The following is a 27,699-nucleotide window of genomic DNA, read 5'->3' as shown; positions in this document are numbered from 1 at the left end:
CAGGGCTTTACAGATGCCCTCGTAGCCTGCAGCTGTTTACCATCAGCCATGGTCAACCCCACCATGTTCAACATTGCTGATGACAGCAAGCCTTTGGGCCGTGTCTCCTTTGAGCTATTTGCAGACAAAGTTCCAGAGACAGCAGGAAACTTCCATCCTTTGATTACAGAAGAGAAGGGATTTGGTTATATTGGGCTGCTGATTTCACAGGATGATTCCAGGGTTTATGCTCCAGGGTAGTGACTTCACATGTCATAATATAACTGGTGGTAAATCTTTCTATGGAGAGAAGTTCAACGATGAAAACTTCCTTCTGAAGCATAGAGGTCCTGGAATCTTGTCCATGACAAACAGTGGACCCAACAAAAATAGTTATCAGTTTTCATCTGCAATGCCAATACTGAATGGTTGGATGGCAAGCATATGGTCTTCAGCAGAGTGAAAGAGGGCATGAACATTGTGGAGCACTTCCGATCTGAGAGTGGCAAGACCAGCAAGAAGATTACCATTTCCTACTGAGGACAACTCTAATACATCTGATTCACTTTATCTCGACCAGCAGACTATTCCTTCTGTAGCTTAGGAGAGCACCCCTCTATCCCATCTGCTCCTGACACCCTACAACTGTGCTCTCACTGCAGTTCTTTGGGTTCCAGGTTTTCCTTACTTCCTGTCAAGTCGAGCAGGATTGCAGGGTTAAAAGTTACTATTATGAAATAAAAATATAAATAATAAAAAAGATATACTACAGGACAGTTATTATGATAACAGCCTGGTACTGGCACAAAAACAGACATGTAGACCAATGGAAAAGAATCTAAACTCCAAAAATCAATCCATGCATCTATAACCAACTAATCTTTGACAAAAGAGCTAAAATCAATCCCTGGAGAAAGGACAGACTCTTCAAGAAATGGTGATTCAAAAATTTAACTCCACATGCAGAAGTATGAAAAAAGACTCCTACCTTACACCTTATACAAGAATCAACTTAAAATGGATCAATCATCTATATATACAACCTGCTACCATCAAACTACTAGAGGAGATCATTGGGGAAACTCTGCAAGATATTGGCATAAGCAAAGACTTCTTGGAAAAGACCCCAGAAGTACAGGCAATCAAAGCAAAAATAAATGGGATTTCATCAAGCTAAGATTCTTCTGCACTGTAAAGGAAACACACAGCAAAGTGAAGAGGAAACCAACAGAAATGGGAGAAAATATTTGCAAACTATGCATCTGATAAAGGATTAATATCCAGAATCTATAAAGAGCTCAGGAAACTCAAAAACAACAAAACAAACAATCCAGTTAAGAAGTAGGCAAAAGACTTGAACAAGCATTTTTCAAAAGTAAATTCAGGGGCCGGTGCCATGGCTCACTTGGTTAATTCTCCGCCTGTGGTGCCGGCATCCCATATGGGTGCCGGGTTCTAGTCCCGGTTGCTCCTCTTCCAGTCCAGCTCTCTGATGTGGCCCGGGAGGGCAGTGGAAGATGGCCCAAGTGCTTGGGCCCCTGCACCTGCATGGGAGACCAGGAGGAAGCACCTGGCTCCTGGCTTTGGATCGGCGTAGCACTGGCCATAGCGGCCATTTAGGGAGTGAGCCAACAGAAGGAAGACCCTTCTCTGTCTTTGTCTCTCTCACTGTCTATAACTCTACCTGTCAAATAAATTAATAATTAAAAAAGTAAATTCAGGGATCAGCACTGTGACATAGTGGTTAAAGTCACTGCCTGCAGTGCTGACATTCCATATAGGCACCAGATCGAGTCCTGGCTGCTCCACTTCTGATCAAGCTCTCTGCTATAGCCTTGGAAAGCAGTAGAAAAAGGCCTAATTTCTTGGACCCCTGCATCCACATAGGAGACCCTGGCTCCTGGCTTTAGATCAGTGCAGCTCTGGCCATTGCAGCCATTTGGGGAGTGAATAAGCGGATGGAAGACCTTTCTCCCTCTCTCTGCCTCTCTCTGTCAACCTGCCTTTCAAATAAATAAATAAATCTTTAAAAAAAAGAATAAATTCAAATGGGCAAACAGACACATGAAATAAAGCTCAGAAGCATTAGCCATTAGGGAAAAAACAAATCAAAACCACAATGAGGTTTTACTTCACCCCAGTTAGAATGGCTCACATACAGAAATCTAAATAAATGCTGGCAAGGATGTGGTGGAAAAAGGTTCCCTAATCCACTGTTGGTGGGGATACAAACTAGTATAACCATTATGGAATACACTATGGAGATTCTTCACAAAGCTGAAAACAGATCTACCATAAGACTCAGCCATTGTATTCCTGGGAATGTACCCAAGGGAAATGAAATCAGCATATGAAAGAATTATCTGTACCCCCATGTTTATTTCAGCTCAATTCACAAGGGCAAAGATATGAAGTCAACCCAGATGTCCATCAAACAACAACTGGATAAAGAAAATGTGGATTATATATATAAAATGGAATATTACTCAGCTGTAAAATATGAAATCCTGTTTTTGCAACAAAATAAATGTAACCAGAAACCATTATACTTAGTGAAATAAGCCAGCCCCCAAAAGACAAACACCATGTTTTCTCTGATCTGTGGTGACTAATAGAATACAAAAATACGTAATGTGTATTAGTAAAATCGGTATTTTGAGGATTATTGTTTACAGCCCTTGCTCTACTGTTGTGGAATAGGTTTTTTTGCCTTACTTTTTGTTGAATACTTAGTGGAGGGTTAATGTTATGATTATAAAATAAACTGAAAGTATGTCTGTAAAAATTAAAATAATAAGCAAGGAAGGAGGGTGGAGGTGTGAGCAGGAGGGAGGGTAGGATGGGAATGGTCACTATGCTCCTAAATGTGCATATATGAAATACTCGAAATTTGTTCACAAGTAATTGTTAAAAAGAAAATGAAGCTACAGTATAATAGATCCACTGTGAGCACTCTTTAAAGAGCTCCTGTCCAGGGAGATACAACCCAGTGTTGGCACCTGATTGCTCCTGGACAGAGGCATGGGATTGTGGAGGCAGCAATGAAGCAAGACTTACACTTCATCCCCGTGTTACTTGTGTTTTTATCTTTTCAAAAGTTTGTAATTTATATATCAAAATTGCATACATGTATGGGGTATTTAATGATGTTTTGATACAGGTACACACTTATATTATTCAAATCAAGGTATACTTATGCTTTTTAAAAAATACTATTTTCATCTCATGTGAAAGAAAGAGCTACAGATGGAGAGGGATCTTTCATCTGCTTGTTCACTCCCCCTAATGCCTGCAACAGCCAGGGCTGAGCCAGGTTGATTCCAGGAGCCTGAACTCCGTCCAGGTCTCCCACATGGGTGGCAGGGATCCAAGTACTTATGCCATCATCTGCTGCATCCCAGGGTGTACATTAGCAGAAAGCTGGGCTGGAATCAGATTAGCTCGGACTCAAACCAGGTACTCTGATATGGGATGTAGACATCCAGAAGCTGCGACTTAACCACCGTGACAAGCAGCCCGCTCCTACTTACACTTTTATCATGAGAATGTGTTCATGAATTTATTGTACATAAAAATTTTTGATAAGTTGTTGATGGCATATTTGAAATTCTGTGACATTTCCTAGTTTTCTGTTTGAACAAGCAGTTGTTTCCTGTGCATGTTCTGTGCCCAGCGAGCCCTGGTTTAAAAATCTTTCCAGAAGACTACTTCACTGCAGAGCCTCACACCTCAGGCTTCTGCCAAAAGCCAAAAATGATGTGCCAAGATTCCTACCCCTACAGTCACTGCCCTCTCAAAGGACCCGTCTGGGGCAGGACAAGCTGAGAAAACCCAGACTCCAGTCACAGAGGAGCCCCTGGAGCCAGCATCCGCCAGGGCTTGAGGCTGTCACCCAAGAGACAATAGCCCCTATCTACAAGGAAGGGCACCCAGGGCCATTCCTGTGGATGGTGAATGTTTCTGACCAGCCAGCCAGCAGCAGATGTCACCAGGATTGAGTCAAGCCAACTGCACTTATTAAAACATTATTCAGGTGCCAGCGCTGTGGCACAGCAGGTTAATGCCCTGGCCTGAAGAGCCGTTTATCCCATATGGGCATCAGTTCTAGTCCCAGCTGCTCCTCTTCTGATCTGGCTCACTGCTATGGCCTGAGAAAGCAGTAAAAGATAGCCCAAATCCTTGGCCACTGCAGCCACATGGGAGAACCGGAAGAAGCTCCTGGCTCCTGACTTTGGATGGGCCCAGCTCTAGCTGTTATAGCCATCTGTGGAGTGAACCAGCAGATGGAAGACCTCTTTCTCTGTCTCTACTTCTCTCTATAATGCTGTCTTTCAAATAGATAAAAATAAGTTTAAAAAAAAAACACTACCGATTGCAGAAGTACTGACTTGATTCAGCCAATGTTTGCCTTTTTTTTTTTTTTTTTTGACAGGCAGAGTGGACAGTGAGAGAGAGAGAGAGAGAGAGGTCGTCCTTTTTCCATTGGTTCAACCCCTAATGGTCGCTGCAGCCGGCGTGCTGTGGCCAGCGCACCGCGCTGATCCGAAGCCGGGAGTCAGGTGCTTCTCCTGGTCGCCCATGCGGATGCAGGGCCCAAGCACTTGGGCCATCCTCCACTGCACTCCTGGGCCACAGCAGAGAGCTGGCCTGGAAGAGGGGCAACTGGGATAGAACCCGGCACCCCAACCGAGACTAGAACCCAGTGTGCCAGTGCCGCAGGCGGAGGATTAGCCTATTAAGCCGCGGTGCTGGCCCAATGTTTGGCTTTGACACATGGGCCAAAGAAGCCAGAGGACACCCGGAAAAGCATCTGTGTGCTGTTGTGGGAAAGCAGAGTAAGAATAACCAGGGCAGTGATGACACCACTAGTCAGAGATGTTCAGTAGAAAAGTCAAGGACAAGAGATGGGCAGGGAAAAAATACTTGTCATACATTTAACAAAGGTTTGCTGCCTAAATATGCGTATTTAAGTATCCCTCAAATGCATAAGAAAAAGGCAAGCAATGTAATAAAATTAAGAAAAGTATGAATAATTCACAGGGAAGGACATTCAAATAGATGTAAATACATGAGACAAGGCCCCAATCCACTACATGATTAGAAAAATATTGATGTTAGATTTATATTCTATTTATAGGACATCATTATTTTGTTTAAAAAAAAAAAGGCATATGATCCGGTGCTGTGGCATAGCAGGTAAAGCCACCGCCTACAGTGCCAGCATCCCATATGGGCGCCAGTTTGAGTTCTGGCTGCTCTGCTTCCAATCCAGCTCTCCACTGTGGCCTGGGAAAGCAGTGGAAGATGGCCCATCTCCTTAAGCCCCTGTATTCGTGTGGGAGACCTTGAAGAGGCTCCTGGTTCCTGGCTTCAGATCGGCACAGCTCTAGCCAATGCAGCTGTCTAGAGTGTGAACCAGCAGATGGAAGACTCTCTCTTTCTCTTTCTCTCTCTCTCTCTCTTTCTCTCTCTCTCTCCCCCTGCCTTTGCCTCTCTGTAGTTCTGACTTTCAAATAAATAAATACATCTTTTAAAAAAAGGGGCATATGCAAGAAACTTTAAACAGCACTATATCCTTTCACTTGAATGGGGTTGACCATGGGTAAAAATTCTTTATATAAAGATACTTTTGACAAAGTGGATAGCACAGTTTCGTTGCAGCATTGTTCATTATTGTGCAATCTATAAGTAATTCACTTACACAAAAAAATCTCTGAAAATTTCTATAAAATGTTAAAAGGATATTGAGAAAGATATTTATAAATTATTTCTAAATATGTACATTTAAATATATGGGGTCGGCGCTGTGGCACAGTGGGTTAACGCCCTGGCCTGAAGTGCCAGCATCTCATATGAATGCTGGTTCGAGACCCAGCTGCTCCACTTGATCCAACTCTCTGCTATGGCCTGGGAAAGCAGTAGAAGATGGTCTAAGTCCTTGGGCCCCTGCACCCGTGTGGGAGACCCCGAGGAAGCTCCTGGCTCCCAGCTTCAGATCAGCGCAGCTCCAACCATTGCAGCCAACTGGGGAGTGAACCACTGGATGGATGACCTCTCTCTCTCTCTCTGCCTCTCCTCTCTCTATGTAACTCTGACTTTCAAATAAATAAATAAATCTGACCCAGCCACCCCACACCTTGGGATTTACCCAAAGGGAATTAAACCGGAAAAAAAAGAACTGTCTGCACCTCAATGTTTATTGCAGCTCAATTCACAATAGCTAAGACATGGAATCAACCTAAATGCCCATCAACAGATGACTGGATAAAGAAATTATGGGATATGTACTCTATAGAATACTATACAGCACTAAAAAAACAATGAAATCCGATCATTTGCAACAAAATGGAGGAATCTGGAAAACATCATGCTGAGTGAAATAAGCCAATCCAAAAGGGACAAGTATCATATGTTCTCCCTGATCGATGACAACTAACTGAGCACCTAAAAGGAAACCTGTTGAAGTGAAATGGATACTATGAGAAACAATAACTAGATCAGCCCTTGTCTTGACTGTTGAGGAAAAACTTACTATTTTATTCCTTTTAGTATTTTTTGTTTGTTTTTTGTTCTACTTAATACCATTGGTTGAACTCTGTAATTAATACACAATTATTCTTAGGCATTTAAAATTAATGGAAAAGTGATCTTTGTTAAATATAAGAGTGGGAATAAGAGAGGGAAGAGATATACAGGTCGGCACATGCTCACTTGGACTTACCTCCAATGGTAGAGCTAGAAATGTGCCAGGGGATTCCAATTCAATCTCATCAAGGAGGTATGTACCAATGCCATCTCACTTGTTAAAGTGATAAGTTTAAGTGCATAATTGATTAAAAAGATAGGTTAAGTGTCAAAGAGATTTCACAAATAGACCAGTGTCTGCAAATAACGAAGGATACAATCAAAAGGGAGAGAAAGATCCTGCGGGGGAAGCAGGATACACAGCAGACTCAGAATGGCAAATGCCCTAAACAGCACTCCTGCCTCAGAATCAACCCTTGGGGAATTCGGATCTGGCTAAAAGGCCTATGAGAGTCTCGCAGGCATGGAAAGCCAAGACACTGTGGCAAAAACGACCTGAATGAAAGATCTCAGTGAACAAGATCCCAGCAGAAAGAACAGGCCATCAAAGAAGGAGGCACCTTTCTCTGAAGGGAGGAAGGAACCTCCACTATGATAGGGCCTTGACTAAATAAGTTCAGAGTTGGTGAACTCAAGAAGCTTCCATAGCCTCGACAGCTCATGGCAAGAGCCTTGGGTGATTACTGACGTCATAAAGAGTGTCAGTTGTTAAATTAACAAAGGGAGTCACTGTGCACCTGCTCCCCACATAGGATCTTGGTCCTTAATGTATTGTACTATGAGAATTAATGGTAAAACTACTAGTCAAACAGTACTCTATGTCTTGTGCGGTTGTGTGGGTGCAGTCTGTTGAAATCTTTGCTTAGTATATACTAAGTTGATCTTTTATATATAAAGATAATTGAAAATGAATCCTGATGAAGAATGGGATGGGAGAGGGAGTGGGAGATGGGATGGCTGTGGGTGGGAGGGAGGTTATGGGGGGAAAAGCCACAACAATGCAAAAATTGTACTTTGTAAATTTACATTCATTAAATAAAAAAAGAAAAATAAATAAATAAATATATGGGCAGTATTTAGGAAAAATACAATCCAAGTTGTTAATAATAATGACAAGATTGGTGTTTTGCAAACTGTCTTCCCAAACCTAAGCAGTACAAATATGTTTCAACAAAGAATCAAACAATAACAATAAACAGAAATATTAGCTGATCAAATAAGCTTAAAATCACTATAAGTTATCACAAGAGTTAAAACAACTTGAGTCACATTAAAGAGACTATGTCCTTGAAACATTTGAGAAAATCTCCTGTGTGAAAATTCCATCTATCTTCATCCTATGTCACTTGTACTCCATATTTGTGAATATCATGTATTCTATTTCTTTCTATCAGTTACTGAGAGAACAGCAATAAAGTATTCCAGTTGGATTCTGGATTTTTCTATTATCACTTTACTGATGTCATTTCCTGCTTTCTGCAGCTTGGAGCTCTTGTATTTTTTTTTTTTTTTTTGACAGGCAGAGTGGACAGAGAGAGAGACAGAGAGAAAGGTCTTCCTTTTGCCGTTGGTTCACCCTCCAATGGCCGCCGCGGTAGCGCGCTGCGGCCGGCGCACCGCGCTGTTCCGATGGCAGGAGCCAGGTGCTTCTCCTGGTCTCCCATGGGGTGCAGGACCCAAGGACTTGGGCCATCCTCCACTGCACTCCCTAGCCACAGCAGAGAGCTGGCCTGGAAGAGGGGCAACCGGGACAGGATCGGTGCCCCAACCGGGACTAGAACCCGGTGTGCCGGCGCCGCAAGGCGGAGGATTAGCCTGTTGAGCCACGGCGCCGGCCGGAGCTCTTGTATTTTTTAGACTCCTGTATCTTCATGACAGAATAACTATCTAACCAACATCAAATATTCTTCTTACTTCTTTAGTCTCTTTTGATGTCCATTTTACTCACTGTTTATGTAGCCACATGGGTTTTCTTAAGTTCACTGTTAACCTGGTAAAGCTTCTCATGTCTTTTTGCCTTCATTATGTGTCTTTATACTGAAACAGTTTTGCTCATGTAGTTAGGTCTCAGTTCTTATCTAATCCTACAAACAAAGTATTTTGTTCATTTATATTTAATGCAATTAGTGGTAATGTTATGTTTAAGTCTACAGTTTTGGTATTTGTTATCAACTTAGTCATCCACTTCATGTACTCCATCTATTACTTTGCTCCTTCTTTCTTCTAATATTTTGGGTTAAATAAAGTGTTTTTTTTTTACTATTCTAATTTCTTTCCTTTATTTGACTATTTACTTATATCCTTTGTGTGACAGTAATTTAGTAGTGTGTCTAGAACAGAGCTGTCTAATAAAAATACAGTGTGAGATGCATATGTATATTTACAGAATATTTAAATTTCCTAGTTATCATATTAACGAATTAAAAGGTGGCATTAATTTATTTTAACCCAACATCTAGCAAATATAAAAAATATTGGGATGTTTTATATTCTGAGAGTACATTTATGCTATGTCTATGAAATCTGATGTGTCTTATACATCCACAGCATATCACCACAGTTAAAATGAAAGGCTGTCCCATCAGAACAACAAAATTATGTCTCACCAAAGAATATTTACGCTACTTCAGTGTCTCATTTAAATTTTCATTACTTAAATTATAAATTAATTTCACTAGCCACATATGGCCAATGGCTGCCGAGTGGACCAGTACGACTCTAGAGTCAACATTACACAAACATAACTCATCACTGTCTGCTTACAGTTATACTATGGCACTTGACTAATGGAGCACTAATACAGCAGCACAACTGCACTTATTCCTTCCTGCCCTTTGTGCTATTTTTGTGTATCTTTTTTCTTCCACTTACATGAGCAATCTCACAACACATAGTTCTTATTTTTGGCTTTAAATATCCAGTTTAAAAGTTCGACTAAACCCAATGTTCTGTGCATAAAAAATAATTTCCAAAAGTTCTATTGTAGGCTTACCTATTTATACGCTCTTTCTCAGGCTATTCAGTATTTGCCATAGACCTGATTTCCCATTTTACCAGTTGCCTTTAGCTTCAAGAACTTAGGGTGTTTCTTGTTTTCTTGTTTCTTCATTCCATTTTCCCTCATTTAAAGACATCTTTAGTTTGACTTTACATTACAAATATATTCATACTGATAGGGAATTCCATATGCAAAGTTTTTGTGTTCAATGCAGTCCTCTGAAGACTTTCCATTGTCTCTGATCTCTACTGTTGGCTATGAAAAGTCAGTTTGTTTTCTCACACTGCCTCCCTCTATCTAATATGCATCCATTTATCATCTGACTGATTTTAATGTTTTCAACTTTCATTTTCATCATCTTGGCTATAATGTCTTTTTTTTTTTTTTTTTTTTTTTTTTTACAGGCAGAGTGGACAGTGAGAGAGAGAAAGAGAGAAAGGCCTTCCTTTTGCCGTTGGTTACCCTCCAATGGCCGCCGCGGCCGGCGCATCGCGCTGATCCAAAGGCAGAAGCCAGGTGCTTCTCCTGGTCTCCCATGGGGTGCAGGGCCCAAGGGCTTGGGCCATCCTCCACTGCACTCCCGGGCCATAGCAGAGAGCTGGCCTGGAAGAGGGGCAACCGGGACAAAATCCGGTGCCCCGACCGGGACTAGAACCCGGTGTGCCAGCGCCGCAAGGCAGAGGAATAGCCTATTGAGCCACAGCACCGGCTTTGGCTATAATATCTTTTTTAGGTTTTGGGGTTTTATTCTCGGGGTTCTCAGAGCTTTCCGTATAGCAATTTTTGAAGATTTCATCCTATATTTCTTCCACATATTTATCTGCCATTCTCTGCTTTCAAGCTAACACTCCAAGAAAAATTGTGTGTTTCATGTTTGGTATTGTCTCACAGGCCACGGAAGCTCTATTGAAATGTAATCATTCAATCTTTTATAATTCTCTCGTTGCCTGATGTCCAAGGACCTGTCTTTAAGCTTAGGTTCCCTTGTTCTGTTGTGTCCAATCTCCTATTAACCCCTGCAGTGAAGCCTTTGTGACAGATACTGCAGTTTTTACTCCTCGGATTTCCATTTGATTATTTTCTAGATGTTTCAATTCCCTTCTGAAATCTCCACTTTCTTTGTTTAAGTCACTCATGTCCTACATATTTTTAAAACATTTTTACTATTGTAACCTTAATGTACTTACCTGAAAATTATACATTTGATAACCAAAAGACCAAGAAGGCCAAGTCTCTTCTGGGTTTGCTTCAATTAACTCTCTTTTTCCTATTTTTTACAAGACTCCTAATTTTTTTTAACTACATACTAAACACTGTTTTAGTAGTGACTCCTCCCTCTGAAATTCAGTCCTTTCAGATTTCTGTGTATAAGTAGTTCTTAGAGAGCTTTACACAAAAGTATGATTTTGTTATTATTTTTACCTAATGACTTGTGGTTGTTTGGTTAGGGTGAAGCTCTTTTGCATCTTCCTATATCCTAGCCAGGAGTGGAACATCTCTTTCAGGTTTTGTTGCATAATTAACATTCCCCAAACCTAGTGGTTTAAAACAACAATCACTGTGGGTTGACAGTCTGGACTGGGTTAAATTGAGAAGTTTTTCTGATCTCGGTTGGCGTCTCTCCCACATCTGCGGCTAGCTACAGGTTAGCTGGAAGGATCTGCTTTTGAATGTTGCCGGCCACCAGCTAGCATAGGGGGCAACCGAGTGATGTACCTCTCATCCTCCAGCAGGAAAGGTGATTTTGTTCCCATATCAACCAGGTAGTTCAATTCATCAAAACATGAATATTTCTTGAAGCTTGTGTTCAAAACAGACACAGTCTCACCTACTACATTCTATTGGCCAAACAAGTTGCAAGCCATCCTGGATTTAAGATTAAAAGTTTGACCTCTGATGGAATAAGCTTCAAAGTCATATCAGCAAGTGTATGCATCATGAAAGAGCTGAAAATTGTATCTACTGCAATCCACCAAAACAGCATAACAGTTGGTTTTCTTTTTCACATTTCCAATTCAGTACTCAAATCACCTTTTCCAAAATATGTAAATTCACGTGTTTTAACTTTGTCAGAAAAAAAAAAGTATGAATGCCAACAACATAGGATGACCATACAGTGGTATCAGGGAAGCAGAGGTTGATTTTGTTCCACTCTGACCCAAGGAGTCTACACTTTGAGCAGTGTTTTGGTTGGAGTAGGTATATCATTGAAAGAGCACTGTTGGGCAGGCGCCATGGCTCAACAGGCTAATCCTCCGCCTTGTGGTGCCTGCACACCGGGTTCTAGTCCCGGTCGGGGCACCGGATTTTGTCCCGGTTGCCCCTCTTCCAGGCCAGCTCTCTGCTATGGCCCAGGAGTGCAGTGGAGGATGGCCCAAGTGCTTGGGTCCTGCACCCCATGGGAGACCAGGAGAAGCACCTGGCTTCTGCCTTCGGATCAGCACGGTGCACAGGCCGCAGCGCGCCAGCTGCGGCGGCCACTGGAGGGTGAACCAACAGCAAAGGAAGACCTTTCTCTCTGTCTCTCTCTCTCTCTCACTGTCCACTCTGCCTGTCAAAAAAAATAAAATAAAATAAAATAAAAAATTAAAAAAAAAAAGAGCACTGCCAACTCAGGGTATCTCAGGAAAAGAAATCAGCTTGGACCAGGATTCAATTTCACCTCACAAGAGAAATGGTTGAAGAAATCAGAGCTGTTTATTTTAGAGATGAGAATTTACAATAAAGACAATCCAGCCAACTTCAAATAGCCATAGATCTGTTTGATTTAATCTTGTCCTTTAAATCCAGAATGAAGGATTGCTTTATCTAAATTATTTTATTGAAATATAATTCCTATACCATAAAATTCCTCTCCTAAGGTATTCAGCTCAATGATTTTTGCTACAGTCACCAAGTTGTACATGACAACTATACAATTCAGAACATTTTGATCACCGCAAAAAGTAACCTCATTCCCAGTAGCAGTTGCTCCCTATGCCTCCCTCACTGCAGCTCCTGGAAACCAATCAACGTTCTGTAACTACAGTTTTGTTATCTTGGACATTTCTTATCAATTGGTCCTTTGTGATTGGCTTATTTCATTTAGCTTAATGATTTTAGATTCATTCATGCTATAGCATGAATCATCAGTATTTCACTCCCTTTCATGCCTAAATAATATTATGTTCTATGACATAATCCATCCATCACGTGATAGATATTTGGATTATTTCTACTTCTGGATAATATGAATAATGTTGCTCTGGAAAGTTGTGTATAATTTTTATACAAATACAAGCTTTTGGAAAAGATCATTCTTGGGTATATCTCTAGAAATGGAATGGTGAGGTCATTTCAGTTGACCCTTAAAAGGTAGAAGTAATGCTAAGAGTAAAGAATTTTCTGCCAAAAGAAACTATGGTCACAATGAAATGAGGTTCACTGAAAGTTAATAAGCTGGGAAGATAGAAGGAGAAGCCACATGAGACTTTTGGCAGGATATGGGATGTTGAACTAATAAGAGGCAGCAGTAGACAACTTAGGAACAAAGATTCTGGAGCTAAACTGAGTTCAAATTTACTTTTGCTACTAGCCAGTTTTGTGATTCTGGGCAAACCACTATCAAAATTACAATTACTATCCTGCTTGTGAGACTGGAGGTTTAGAAGCCCTTTTTAAAAATACAAAGGAGGGGCCGGCATTGTGCCTAAAGCCACCACCTGCAACGTAGTCATCCCATGTGGACACCAGTTGGAGTCCTGGCTACTCCACTTCCTATCCAACTCCCAACGTGGAGGAGGCTCCAGGCTCCTGGCCTTGGTATGCCCCAGCCCTGGCCATTGCAGCCATTTGGGGAGTGAACCAGAGGATGGAAGATCTCTCTCCCTCTTCTTCTTTTTCTCCCTCTCCCTCTGTGTAACTAACTTTCAAATAAATAAACAAATCTTTTTTTACAAAGTAAAAATACTACCGGAATAGCCCTTTATAATTTTACTTTCTCTTTCCTGATCTTTCAGTTAGCATTCCAAATACAGTTTGCCAGAAACAAATAGGTTAAAAATCACCCTGAGGGATAGTCACTGTAGCATAGGGGGTTAAGCCTCCACCTGCTTTACCAGCATCCCATGGAGACACTGATTCGAGTCCAGCCTACTCCACTTCCAATCCAGCTCCCTGTTAACACCTGGGAAAGCAGTGGCAGATGGGCCAAGTGCACCCACGCTGGAGACCTGGAAGCTTCAGCCTGGCCCATCCCCAGCCATTGTGGCCATTTGAGAGTGAACCAGTGAATGGACGATTGATCTCTCTCGTGTGGTGTGCACTCGCACCCTCTCTCTTCTTCTGTAACTCTTTCAAGCAAATAAATAAATAGTTTTAAAAAATCACCGTGAAACTAACCCATACTCTACCCAACTCTACAGACAACTGGTTTGATTTCAGATTCAAAGGAGCAAACGCAGAGGTTCAATGCTTGTTGTAAAACGCATCTCAGCCCTGAGTGCCCAGGGAAACCAGCTTCTTTAACAAAGGATCCATAATTTTAACTGAATTGTAATTTCACCTAGAAACGAGCTGTATCCCAACTGTCCTGATAAACAGGAGTTGGAAATAAGGGATTGGGTTCCTGGAGCTATGGTTTGACTCCCAAAGTACAGTTCTCTAAGACCTGCCTATCGATGTGCAGTCTGTAGACCGGCAGCAGTGACATCGCCTGGGAGCTCTCTAGAAATAGCATCTTAGGGCTGGTGCCACGGCTCAATAGGCTAATCCTCTGCCTGCAGTGCCAGCATGCTGAGTTCTAGTCCCAGTTGGGGCGCCAGATTCTGTCCCGGTTGCTCCTCTTCCAGTCCAGCTCTCTGTTGTGGCCTGGGAGTGCAGTGGAAGATGGCCCAAGTCCTTGGGCCATGCACCCGCATGGGAGACCGGGGGAAGCACCTGGCTCCTAGCTTTGGATCAGCACAGTGTGCCGGCCGCAGTGGCCATTGGAGGGTGAACAACGGTAAAGGAAGACCTTTCTCTCTGTCTCTCTCTCTCACTGTCCACTCTGTCAAAAAAAAAAAAAAAAGAAAGAAAAAGAAAGAAAGAAAGAAATAGCATCTTAGGCCTCTCCCCTGACCTTCCACATCAGACTCTGCATTTTACCAAGATCCTCAAGTGACTGTGGTGCACAGCGAGCCCTGAGAAACACCGCTCCAAGATCTGTGAGTAGCGACTGTGCTTCCTGAGAGTTATTATGCAATATTTTTCATTTTTACAGCACTTTGCAAGTTACAGAGAATGAAACCACAAGACCCCTGAGGACAGCACTGTCTTGTTTTTATTCTTTGTGTAGGGCCTATCACAGTGGCCCAGACAGAGTTTGCTCTCAATGTTGGAGGAATAAAGAATGAGTTGTGGCATGTGTTACACATCTGCTATGTATCAGACACTGTCACTCCACAAGTAATTTATGTTAATACTATTTCCAAGAAGTGAAATCAGCTCAGAGAGGTCAAGGAGGCCACTCAAGGTCAAAGGACTTATGAGTAGTAAAGCCAGGACCAAGCCCACAGTTACATGGTTGGTAGACTAAGGCAGGCCCATCTAGCTGCCACAGTCTGTTCACAACTGAGTGTTCCACAGGGGGAGTTCCCTCAGAAAAGGCTCTTCGGGGTGACACAATTCCATCAGCCTCCACTTGTTGCAGGGATGCTAGCTCTCCTTGTAAACAAACCAACAAGGGATGTTTTGAGGTAAACATTTGAAACTGTCCACATTCAGTGCACTAATCTATTCCTAAATATTTCAGAAACTGTGCTTACATTCAAAATACATTCTCCTTTCATATCACTGAGTTGGTGCATACCCCAATCCCGTTTTCTGGTTAAAGAGTGATGTTAAGAGGACTCAAATGATTCATTGTACATTGATGGTTCTCAACTAGTACATGTAAGATTTGTGTCAGGTACATGGCAAAAACGACTTTTCTGTTCCACATTCCAGTCTTCTCCTCAGTTCCTACATCAGCAGATCCAAGTGGGGTATCTACATTTTCAAGAAGAAATCCCCAATGTTGCCCCTTTTCTACCTCCCACATGCCCCTGCAGGTGGTCTAATGCTCTGAGAAATTCTGCAACAGAATAAAGTACTCTGTGAATGGAATTCAGTAGTTTATTGAACTTGGATAGAAAACAAATATTTACAGCCTTATTTTTAATATCTTCTAATTAAAATTTAGTGTCCCCACCAACAACGAACATCAGCAACATTTGTATTAGCAGTGTCTATGATTTTTCCGCCAATCCAAGTCACAGATATATTCGTATCAATAGATTTTTTAGGTATCTCAAAATATCTTTTACCTTCACCAGTTCTTCAAAACTGTAGCAATTATAAGACTTGCTGCTAGATCTTAATATGTTAACTGAAAAAGTACATCACAAATTTGTTCTATTTACTATTCTGAAAATGGCGATTTTAATAGAATTGGCTGCCTTACAATCTAACATATATTCTTGATTTTTAGAAATATTCTGAAAAGAGATTCACAGGCCTCACCAAACTGCTTCTCTGCACTAAAAAATTAAAATTTAGGAAGCGCTGTTTTCATACCTCCCCTTTGCTACTTCTAGCTCCTTGCTGCTTATGGAGGAAGTTGGCTGATAATAGCTGCCTGACTGCCGGGGATTGCAATATAAGCCACAGCCCCATACGAGCCAGTGGGTGTGCTCCATAACCCCACAATGGTACAGAAGATGGCCAGGGATGCCTGCAGGGAGGATCCAGAAGGGATAGAGAAGCAAACACAAATCAACTCCATGAGCTCAGTTCTTTGATCCAAGAGTGGCTGAGAGAACATTCCAGCAGTCGCTCCAAAGCCCACCACACTCCCTGCCCTGGACCCGCATGAAAGTCACTTCTTCCCTTTTATTTACTTTCTTTTCATCTTTTCTTTTAATTTTAGTTAACTTTTAACAGATTCAATAAGATTTGTACATGCAAGTCTGAGAACATAATGATATTCTCATCCTCCCGCCTTCCTTCCCACCCTCCTTCCTTCTGCCATTTCTTTTTTTTTTTTTTTTTAGTTATTGAGATATTGTATTTTAAATTTACATTACAGGAAAAAAATGCTTAATATTTCACCAAATAAGAAGTTTAATAAGTAAAAAGCAAAAAGACCCTAGTTCTACTCTTTCCTGGTTAGAACTTCTACTCCCCATAGCCAGGTCCTCGGCTGCACTGTGTTTCTGCATCTGCCCATTTGTCCGCATCACCATCACACAGTGTCAGGCTCTGGATTTTCAAGCTGCACTTCTTGCGTCCATATTCCACCACTTACTGGTTAATAAGGGGGGCAAGCTGCCTCACTTCTGGCTACCTCATGCCTCAGCAGGAAGTCAGTAGTCACCTGAGATGAACGTCGCCTGAGTTACTATTGGTAAAACATATGCCTGAGACCGAGGGAGTGCTAAGTAATTTGAGACTCGTCATGCCCAAGTCTCAGGCATTATGCTTTACGTGATCTGCACACCCTCACCTCTCTTTTTAGCTCAGCCCTAGTCAGAGCTCACCACAATAGATGGGCCTGGTTACAGAGTGGACAACTCCTTAGACTTGCCTTTCCTACTAGAAAAATGGTACTTATTCATTGTCCTAGACTTTCCTTAGTAGCAGTGTGACAATGCTATCTCAGAGTTCTAGTCGATTATTAGAACGGGTCTACTTACTTGTGATGTAATTCTTTCTCTTTTTTGCTGAGATTGACTTATTTATGTTTTTATTTACTAAAATATAGTTTACCTCACATCTCCACTAACAAGGGGCAAATGACTCAGACACACACTGAGGTTAGAAACTCTTAGTGCACAAGGTATGCTGGGTACAGGCACAAAGTCACTGCACACACCCTTTAGGGTAACTCTGTAACCATGTCCCTCTCCTCTGCAAGGTGACCGTGGGCACTTTGTCGCCTTTTAATAAACACAAACTCGCATCAGGCTCTGAGCACAAAGGGTAGCAACCACTGCCTCCCGGATGCACACTTTGACGCTTAGGGCTGTCAAAGATGTGGATTCAAGAGAACTTGTTCCAAGAGTCCAATTTCAGATCTTCAATCTATTTGGCTTAACCTCTGTCCTTCCATCATTGATGTATACATCAGAGAAGTCACCTGGGGTCGATGTGGAATGCTAGAAAAGCTTGTCTGAGAATTTTTTCCCGACCATCAGGTAGTTTCATTGCTGCCTTGAGGTTTAGATATTTTATTTATAAAAAATGATTGATGGGAAAATAAAAACTTCTAAAGTTCCATTAGACCAAGCCCCTCCATCCAAAAAAGATGAATAATGTCATCAATCAAAATAAGTACCAGTAAAATTCTCAAAGTTATCTGCATAGATGGTGAAATATCCTTATTCCTAGGTTGCACCTTTAATCATGTTAACATTGGAAAAGATACTAGATAACAATAATGATGTTAATAACAGTGAGCATTTAGTAAGTGGTGGCTATGTGCCAGACACTATTCTAAGTGTATTCCATGTATGAGGTCATCTAGTTTTCACAAAAGTCAAGTAGGCACTATCATCATCTCAATTAACAAACACGCCCAGAGAGGTTATATGACTTGTGTAGGATTCCATGCCAGACACTAATATAAGCCTGCAAGAAATTGAGCTCATTTTCATAGACATTCTGTGAAAATGTGGGACAAAGTCACCTAAGACAGCCTTTCTCACTGTCCTTAAAAAGGACAGTGAGGTACCTGTTCACTGCTTTGTCTGCTTCCTCAAGTTGTCAGCGGGTAGACTGTCCAGGTCCTCCTCCAGTACTGCCAAGGAATTCCTGTGCAGCATGGCTGTGTTTTCCTCTGGGACTAAGTTTCATGGTCAAGAAAAACAAGGTGTTGAATCAGCTTATTGATAATATTCCTACCTGGTCTACTCTTTAGGTTTGTAGAGAAAGAAAAGAACCTTAGCCTAAGCATAACTGTTAATCCTTGGGAGATGAGTATCTACAACTGGCAGGGCTCAAAGAGGCATTGATTGAATCACTGCCAGGGCTGATTGATGATACCAGTGAGTTTTCTAGTTGTGGAGACAGTCATTGGGACAGGAAGTGAGCAGGAGGCTCTTCTGCTTGGCTATTGCTTGGTCACTGCCTCACTGGATGTACCTACAGCCTCCAGCAGGCTTTCCAATGTGGTGGTTTCACAGACCCCATAGCATCATCAAGAGAACTTGTTAATAACATTCCAAGACCTCAACCCTACCACCTGCATCAGGACCCCTAGAAGTGGCACCAGGAATCTGCATGTGAAGTATGGTCCCTGGGTTATTTGGAAAACACCTGGAACCATGACATTAGCCCAGAACAACTGACTGATGCCATACTTTAACTCAAGATGCACATTGTCACATGTTCCCACCCAGTAAGAAATGAAATTTCTAGACATTTTCACTCATTTTGTTATTGGGAATCGAGGACTATCAAGAGCATCTCCAGATCTTGTTTCTTCCATATTCCAACTGGACACTGCATTGCAAATGCAAATGGACCCTCATTCAGCTTCATCCTGGGATCTCAGTAAGAGAATTCCCTAATGGGATGCCTTGCCACAAATAAACAACTTCTTTCTCAGCAGTGAATTGTCACCATTATAATCTCAATGTCCTGGACAGCCTGGGCCTGAACTCTGTGCTACAACAGAAGGTGTTAGAACTGCATCATGTTTTGGGCTGAAAGGCAGCACAATAATGCTCTTATGTCTGGCTTTGACCTAGATTTATGGAATAGGAACCTTCAGACATGTGCTTGAGCCAACCTGCGTCAGCCAAGGGTCTCCATATATTCCTACTATCTATAGACATCTATAGACACGGCATTAGTTTGAGATAACAGCAGGAGTGGAAGTGAATTGTTCTACTTCCAGAAGAAAGCTTGGACTACCTGGGCATGATTCACCACATTAACTTATCCCTGCAATGGCCAATAGATAAGGCTCCAGATGGTGAGTCCTAGCAGCAGGGACTTCAGGGACAGGAGAGGCAGAGCCCCCAGGCAACCCACTATGTACACCTAACATGGACAAGAAGTGGCCCTTCATTGTTAAGGTGGCAGCATCCTAGAACTCCTTGTTGTCAGAGCAGAAGGTAATCTGTCCTGACTGGTCTACAGCACAACTCTTATATCATCGTTTTTAACCCTGGCTGCGTAATAGGATCCTCTGGAGAACTTTAAAACAAGTTCCTTAACACATCTCAGATTAGGACATAATCACTCTGTCATATAATAAGACAACCTCACCATAAATACAGGAACTAAGCGTCCACTGAGAATTCTTCAGACTGGACTTTTGTAGGAGAAAGAGAGAGCAATGAGTCACTGAACACAAAGAATAATCTAATGTCTTTAATAAGCATTTTAAAAAACACAGTTGCTTGTAGGTTATTTCTAAACACTACATGATACATTTATTAAACAACAACAAACAGTACTCCTATGTTGGTTGTGATTGTGACAGTTTTCCCGATCAACGGGCAGATACTTTTATCCAGCCAGTTTAATTAACTTTTGTAATGTGGTTCACTGAATCTAGAAATGCAAAATTATCTGACTGTGTCCAGAGATTTCTCAAACATAACCTTCAGAAAAACATACTTTCCCCTTATTGTAAGGAAAGAAAAGGAGGAAGAAGGAGGAATTCAGAAAAAAACATAACTGCATTACTGCAGCCCCGTTTTCCTCAAACTACCCTCTGTTTTGAAAACAAAGAGAAATTAGTTGGACATGTGACAAAAAGACAAAAACCCAAAATGATGAAAATGTATTCTGGAAAAAAAAAAGAATCCCCATTATTAGTATGCCTGGGGAGCTTGTGCTGTGAAGCAGCTGGGCTCGGCAGTCTCTGAAGACAAGCGGGGAGGAGGGAAGAAAAGGCTGTTAAAGAGATGGTGCTGCTGATACCTGCCAGGAAGCCACCCTCTTGATAACTGGCTGAGATTTTAAAATTAAAAATACTGCTCATTTGGCTGACCCAGAATTGTAGAACTACAAGTGCAGAGAAATTTTCCTTTAGTGGGAATGCAGTCTCTGGGCAGAAAAGATGGGCTCCAGATACCTCTTCTGAAGCTGAGCAAAACTACTGCTGGGCTGTTAGGAAAGTGTTTCCCACCTCTGGACCAACAGCTTCATATTGCTGGTACCAGGGAGGGCAGCTCCCCTGAACTTTCAGTTTCCTGCTGAATATTGCCTGATTCAACAGAGAAAGCCAGAGACTTACAGCCTTGCTAGAAGGGGAGTTGGCAGTGACAGAAATCAAGAGAGCCCATGACCACAATAATAAATGGCCTGCTAATTTTTTGTGACACATTTGCCTGTGAAATATATAAATATGGTTTCTATAAACTAGGATCACAGACAATCTTTAGGAAGTGAAACAGTTGGAGAAGAGAAAGCCTAGAGCTTTAAAGAAATTTTTTTAAAGGAAGAAAATTTTCTTGCCACAGCCTACCCTCCCAGCCACCCAATAGACATTGTTAATCAATCATGACTGTCATTCCTGCCAAGCCCTGATGCGGCCAGAATCCTCAACAACTTATTCCAGGTAGTCACTAGCAGTCAATTTGAGTTAGCATGCATGATGAGTACCATGTTTTCTATCTCTGAATTTGAGATTAGGCAAAACTTCCAATGCATAGCAAGAAACTTGAGCACATGCCAGGAGTAACTTGAGGCAGACATTGTTGACTACCTACCCAACAATCATTCAACCTTTTCAAAAAGAAAAATGTCCAGTTTTGCTCAGTAGCTATTCTCTCTTTTACATGACCATGTGTATCAGAGAGGAGGCCCCCAACTCTCTTCCCAAGAGGTACATTATGTGTGCTCTAAGCCAATCACAGAGATTCATTCCCAGTGTTTGGTTAGGCTTATGCATCATGCTTGCCAATAAGACGTGAAGGGAAGACTTGGGAAAGCATCTGGAAAAGGGTTTCTCTTCCCAAGGAAGGAGAGAAGAAAAAGAGGGACGAGAGGAAGGCAGGCAGGAAGGCAAGAGTGGGAGTCGGAGGGCTTCTCTCTGCAGGACATTCATATTTGGATGCAGTACTCAACCCATCTTGCCACCAAGACAAACGCACGGCTGAAAGAAAAGCCATATGCAAAGTTTACCAGAGTAAAATGATAGCAAAAACTTTGTTTTTCAACCATTTTAAGACATCTACGTCTACTTTTAGGAGAAATTAAATGCTCTCTACTGTTTAAAGAAGCTGAGTTAAGTCTTTTGTTTTAGCTACTAAAAAAAAAAAAATCCCAAATACTACTTTGGAGGCATTCTAAGCAGAAGTGTACAAAACCATTCCAAAGGGGAGACCAGCAAAACATAAAGCAGCACCATGCATTTCTAACAACAAAGGGCCAACTCTTGAGTTTGAGTTGCAAACAAAGCAAGGTAGGATACTTTTGAAAGAAAAACCTAAGGGAGGATCATGGCCCAGACAGATGAAAGGAAGTTATCAGGTCCAATACCTGGAGGTGACGTCAGTGAGAGGACAGAGAACGAGAGCAGGACCCCAACCAGCCATGGGCCAAGCCCTCCTCTCACTCTGCGTTCCTTACAACCATGTGAGGCAGGTTGATTGTCCTCATCTGCAAGCTGTGGCACAGAGAAAAGTCACGAGGAAGTCAACAGCAGAACTGAGGTTTGACCTCAGGTCCAACTCCCTGGACTATATCATGCCAGGAAAGGTCTAGAAACCAATACTGAGTTCCACCTGATTTTAAACTCTAACCTTAAATTGATTCACTACCCCAACAGGATTGGCTTAGTATAGGACTGACCCTGATGCTGACGGTGTTGGCTTCCTGGGGAGGAAGGAGAGGATCTTGAGAGGAGCAGGCAAACTTGTCACATAGTAGTGACCCCTTCGAGGACTTCGCCTCCAGAAGGGAGAAACAGCAAGCCCTCAAACTGTTGCTTGTGGTTGAAGGAGAAGCCTGGGATGGCCCCTGCCTATATCTTCATGTTAATGGCCACCAATAGACACATCAATGCCATGAATTTGGTGAGAACAGCACTGATGCTCAGTGGAGGGATAAAAGTTAAACAGATTTGGAGTCAGAAAATTAATTTTTTAGTTTCCTGTATTTGCTATAACAAATTACCAAAAACTTAGTGACTTTAAAGAAACCAAAGTTATTCTGCTATAGTCCTGGACATCATTAGTCCAAAAGGACTTCGCTGAGCAGAAAGCAAGGTGTTGGAGGGGCTGCTCCCTAAGGATGCTCCAGTAAAAAATCCATTTCCTTGAGGTTTTTGGCATCTAGAGCTACATTCCTTAACAGGTAGCTCTCCCTCCATCTTCATATCCAGCAGAGTAGCAGCTTCAAATCCCTCTCGGCTTCCATTGTCTTCATATCACCTCTTCTCCTGAGGTCAAATCTCTACCTCATCAAGATGTTAGCGGCCGGCGCAATGGCTTAACAGGCTAATCCTCCGCCTTGCAGTGCCAGCACACCGGGTTCTAGTCCCGGTTGGGGCGCCGGGTTCTATCCCGGTTGCCCCTCTTCCAGGCCAGCTCTCTGCTATGGCCCGGGAAGGCAGTGGAGGATGGCCCAAGTGTTTGTGTCCTGCACCCGCAAGGGAGACCAGGAGAAGCACCTGGCTCCTGGCTTCGGATCAGCGAGACACGCCGTCCGCAGCGGCCATTGGAGGGTGAACCAACGGCAAAAGGAAAACCTTTCTCTCTGTCTCTCTCTCTCTCTCTCTCTCGCTATCCACTCTGCCTGTCAAAAACAAATAATAATAAAAAAAATTTTTTAAAAAAGATGTTAGCTACTATAATTAATCTCCCCATCTCAAGATCTTGATTCACTTGTGTAAAATCCCTTTTTCCATAAAAGTGAACATTCCCAATTGCTTCAGGACATAGGTATGGACAAAGATATTTTACACAAGACTCCAAATGCACAGGACACAAAAGCAAAAATATGCAAATGAGGTAACATATGACTAAAAAGCTTCAGCACAACAAAGGAAACAATCAACATAGTGAAGAGACAACCTACAGAATGCAAGAAAATATTTGCAAACTATTTATCCAACACAATTAATATTATTTTTTTTGACAAGCAGAGTTAGACAATGAGAGAGAGAGAGAGACAGAGAGAAAGGTCTTCCTTCTGTTGGTTCACCCCCAGAGTGGCTGCTACGGCCGGTGCACTGCACCGATCCGAAGCCAGGGGCCAGGTGCCTCCTCCTGGTCTCCCATGAGGGTGCAGGGCCCAAGCACTTGGGCCATCCTCCACTGCCTTCCTGGGCCACAGCAGAGAGCTGGACTGGAAGAGGAGCAGCCAGGATAGAACCGGCACCCCAACTGGGACTAGAACCCGGGGTGCCAGCGCCGCAAGTGGAGAATTAGCCTAGTGAGCCATGGCGCTGGCCCAACACAACTATCTCAGGAACTCAATTCAAAAGCAAAAAATAAAAAATCCACTTAAAAAATGGGCAATAAACCTTTTTAAGCCATACAGCCTTAAGACATACCATGGCCAACAACAGGTCTTTGAAAAAATGCTCAGCATGTACTAATCATCAAGAAAATAGAAATGAAAATCACAGGTATCACTTTAAACCTGTCAGAATGACTACCATACAAAAGACCAGAGGTAACAAATGGTAGTGAGCATGTAGAGGAAAGGGAGCCCTTGCACACTGCTTTGGGAAGTATAAATTAGTAGAACAACTATGGAAAAATACTACAGAGTTCCTTAAAAAACAAAAAAATAGATCTACCATACCATGTATCTACTTCTGGGCATACTCATATATCCAAAGCAAATGAAATCAGTATGTTCAAGAGACACCAGTACTGCCATTTTTATTGTAGTACTATTCATGACAGCCAAGAAATGGAAACAATCTAAGTGCCACTGATGAATAAACAAAGACAAAAAAGGTACATATACAAAATCAAATACTACACAAAGTATGACTTGCTGTCATTTTCAACAACATAGCTAAAAATGCAGATCATTTACATAAACCGAAATAAACTTAAAATAGAAAGATGAACACCACATAATTTCACTCACATGTGGAATCTTAAAAAGTTGATTTCATAAAAGTTAAGAGTAAAATAGTGATTAACAGAGGCTGGAGAGAGTATTCTGGGATGGGATAGGAAAAGGTTGAGTGAGAGCTGCTTAAGTACAATTACATGGGAGGAATAAGCTCTGATAGTCTACTGCACAACTGGGTGATTAGGAATAACTATTATATACCATATCTTTCAAACGAAGCTAGAAGAAAGCTTCTTTTGAAAGATTCTGAATGTTTTTGCCACAAAGAAATAATAAATGTTTAAAGAGACATATGCTTGGCCAGCGCCGTGGCTCACTTGGCTAATCCTCCACCTACGGCGCCGGCACCCCAAGTTCTAGTCCTGGTTGGGGCACCAGATTCTGTCCCGGTTGCTCCTCTTCCAGTCTAGCTCTCTGCTGTGGCCCAGGAAGGTAGTGGAGGATGGCCCAAGTGCTTGGGCCCTGCACCTGCATGGGAGACCAGGAGGAAGCACCTGGCTCCTGGCTTCGAATCGATGCAGCGTGCCAGCCGTAGCAGCCATCTGGGGGGTGAACCAACAGAAGGAAGACCTTTCTCTCTGTCTCTCTCTCTCACTGTCTAACTCTGCATGTCCAAAAAAAAAAAAAAAAAAAAAAGAGAGAGAGACATGTGCTTAACTTGATTTGGACATTATATAATATATTCACATATAGAAACCTCACTCCATAAATATTTATAATATGTATGCATCAATTTAAATAAATAAATAGAAGTTAACATCACCAGCCTTCAGAAATTTGCAGCTGGGTGTCTTTGGTGCCATTATTTGGCCTACCACAGGGATCAATATTAAGTCCCCCACTATCTGCTATACAACCTTGGGAAAATTACAAAATCTCCATTATTGTCCCTTTATTTGTAACCTGGGATATGAATTCTACCACCTAAGAGAATTATTGTAGATTCAGAAAGAATCTGTTCTAAGCCTTAGCATGGCACCGACACATGGGTATCATTATTAGTGAGAAAAATGCAAGTTTCAAAGCAGAACATTCTGATTTTGGCAACTCTGTGTCCCTGGAAAGAAACTCACCGTCTCTGAGCAACTCTTCATCCGAACATCAGGGACAATGTCATGTCGCCTTGCTCTCTGAAGGTGCTTTTGAAAAGGCAATGATAATTCTATGGATAACAAGCCATACAACTGGTTGCACGAAACTCAAACACATAGTGGGAGCAACTAAACAATACAGAGCTGGGAGTCAAAATGGCAGGAACAATGCAAAATTCACGGACACTCCATACATGGTAGGAACAGTCCCAAGTTCTACAAGGATTTCCTCTTTTAGTCTTCACAAATGACAAAGAGAATTGGGTGCGTTTTCCACCTCATTTTTCATATGAAGAGCCAGGCATAGAAAGGTTAAGTAACTTGCCCAAGGTCACACAATTAGCAAGTGTTCCTGTAGCTGTCAACAAATTACCACAAACCATCAGAAACTAATCCTCCTAGTTCTGGATTCCAGGCATTCAAAATCAAGGTGTCAATAGGACCATACTCCTGCTGAGGATCCAAGGAATGACCCGTCCTTGCTTCTTCCAGCTCCTGGTTGCCAGTAATTCTTGGTGTTCTTTGGCTTGTAGACACATACTCCAACCTGCCTCTGTTACATTATGAAGGGATGCCTCATGGGATGGACTAAGTGTTTCCCCTGGGCTCCTGGCTCAGAGCTGCCCCAGATACAGGGGTAGCTGGGTACACGGGCATAGTCACAAATGGTCCCTGAGCAAAAACCCTGAGAACAGCCCTTGCCCCTCCACCAAGACACCAGTAGCCTATGTTTCACTCAAAACTGATTTTACCTCAAACGGAGGCTGAGCCCTATTATCATTACTTAATGTCAGTGTAACGGCGGTGTGATACCCAGGCTTTCACACAATACATCATCCCTGCAGACTTGGATGCTAGCAGGACACAGCAGAAATACAGCCTCCCAACTTCCCAGTGTGCGCTTGGCCATCAATATTGATGACGCATCATCAATCAAATCCAGCAGGCTTTTTACGTGCTCTCATTTTTAACCAAGCCTTACCGTGCATTACAATGGAATATTTAAAGCCATGTACACATTTTATCAAGCCTTCATGACCACTAAATGCTCTCTGGTTTGCAGCTCCAAATATTATTCATTGCATCTAGAGAGATGGTGTGCAAAAGTAAAGAAACCACACAGGAACAGAGTGTGATTAAGGACAGGGAGGGAGAAAGACACCATCAAAACCTGCTGCTGATCTGGGCCTACAGTTCAGACCACAGACATCAAGTAGGAACTCACATCCCATTGTGCCTATTTCCTTCTCATCTTCTGGCCTTGGGTCGAGATAGTTGCCTCAAATCCCAACCCTCACATAAAGGTGTACAGGCTGTTTGCCTCTTCCAGTCTCACTGTCCTCATCTGAAAAACAGAGGCAATTCTACCTAGTACATGGCACCTCCGCTGAATAACTGATGAGTAAATGCACCTGGCAGGCTCCTATAAACATTTCACATTTGCTGAGTACAGACAGACTGAGCCTCTGGAGCAGGCACAGGAACAGCAGCACAGGTATCTTCAGCACTTGGTCTGTGAGAGAACCTGCAGTGTGCTTTGTGTGCATCCTTCCCAACAATCCAGACATAGTCCACAGTCTCCCACTTACGAATAAGGACTGCAGGTCTTCCTGTTCTGGACTTGCTGCACAGTCATGGTGTGACCTTCAGCAGGTCACTGACTCCCAGGCCTCTTTCTTCTGTATGCCTCCTTCCTGTGTATTCCCAAAGACTGGGTTCTTGTTCCCCTGACACAAGGAGCACACTCCAGCATACATTCTCTGCCCTGTCCCACTTTAGCTCCATGGAAGTGAACACCATGGCTTACCCTTCTCTGTGTCTCCATTCCCCAGCCGCTGTTTCATGAAATGGGGTGAATAAATTAATGAAGGTAAAGTCAAAGTCCCACACTGGAATCAGGAATAATGGGTAGTATATATATTGCCATCCCCCTCCCTCAATCCTGGAGCACAACATGAACGAATGCTTGTACCCTTTTGTTCTAATCATATACTCAAACTC

The 27,699-nt window shown here is 42.3% G+C and overlaps 1 long non-coding RNA gene and 1 pseudogene across 1 annotated transcript in view; one reads left to right on the top strand and one right to left on the bottom strand.

Annotated features, from left to right (window-relative positions):
• LOC133748380 (uncharacterized) overlaps positions 1 to 27,699 on the bottom strand; it is a 347,690-nt gene that overhangs the window by 159,071 nt on the left and 160,920 nt on the right. The gene's annotated exons all lie outside the window — the stretch shown is intronic.
• Positions 49 to 531, top strand: LOC133748345 (peptidyl-prolyl cis-trans isomerase A-like; annotated as a pseudogene).

Source organism: Lepus europaeus, chromosome 19 (assembly GCF_033115175.1).
Source record: "Lepus europaeus isolate LE1 chromosome 19, mLepTim1.pri, whole genome shotgun sequence".
NCBI classification, from domain to species: domain Eukaryota; kingdom Metazoa; phylum Chordata; class Mammalia; order Lagomorpha; family Leporidae; genus Lepus; species Lepus europaeus.
This window is presented reverse-complemented; position numbering and strand designations above follow the sequence as displayed.